This window comes from Meleagris gallopavo, chromosome 11 (genome assembly GCF_000146605.3).
Source record: "Meleagris gallopavo isolate NT-WF06-2002-E0010 breed Aviagen turkey brand Nicholas breeding stock chromosome 11, Turkey_5.1, whole genome shotgun sequence".
NCBI lineage: Eukaryota > Metazoa > Chordata > Aves > Galliformes > Phasianidae > Meleagris > Meleagris gallopavo.
The window spans coordinates 9,465,588-9,466,589 of record NC_015021.2 but is presented as its reverse complement, the minus strand read 5'-3'; positions in this window follow the sequence as shown (position 1 = coordinate 9,466,589).

The following is a 1,002-nucleotide window of genomic DNA, read 5'->3' as shown; positions in this document are numbered from 1 at the left end:
GCGCAGGAAGCGGGGCGTGCTGCAGCACCCGCGGGGCGGCGATAAGGCCCGTGCCGCTCCCCAGCGGGAGCGGGGAACGCGTCTTTGTTTCTCTCCATCCAACAACGCCCTCTCTGGGCCCGGCCCTCCGATTCTTTACCCGGCAACGCGTCCGGCCACGGCTGCTGCTTGTGCGGGAGAATGCTGTGGGAGAGCCAAAGGCTTTGCTGGAGTCTGGGTAGAGTGTGTGCGCAGCCTTCCCCTCACCCAGCAGGAAGGTTGAGTGGTGGGGTGCCATTGCTTTCATGCAGATTTACCTCAGAACAGCACAACATCAGGTGGAATGCTGTGTGGGAGGCGTTGGACTGGAGGAGACGAGTTTTATGAACCAGAAACTGAGAAATATCATCACACCAACAAGAACGGCTCCCCACGTTGCCTTGCGAGTTTTCACTGCACTCGAGATCAAGCATTGCGAGCTTAAATCGCTCCACGTCAGTACTTGAGAGCCTCACACTCAAAAGCAAAGGAATCATTAACCAACCCAAACCTGCTGCAAAGCACTTGGAGCAACCAAAATGCTCCCAGCAGCTGAATTCCACCCTCCAACAAGAAAAGCATAAAACAAACATGAGGACCTCCTGAGGACTGCTCTGCCACACGCTGTGAGTACGGTCATGTGGGGACCTGAAAGCTGCAGCCCTCACAAGGCTTTGGACCGGGCACCCAGTACGGGTTGTAGGCTTTGTGTACTTGCAGTTGAGTGTGTGTCTAATGATTGACTTCTAATCTTGTTTGTTTTCCCCATTCTGCAACAGCCTTTCAACTTTTCTATGTAAGATGTGTTTTGCAAAGCAAGGTTTGTTTTGTTTTTTTCTTTTTCCCAGTCCAAGCTAAAGTGAATTTTAGACGGCTGCCGAAGTATACTTGCTAATTATAAAAGTACAACTTACATATCTCCACCTTTGGTGTAAAAAGACTGTCCCAGCAAGCTTTAAAAAATAATGGAAAAAAAAAGTGTAG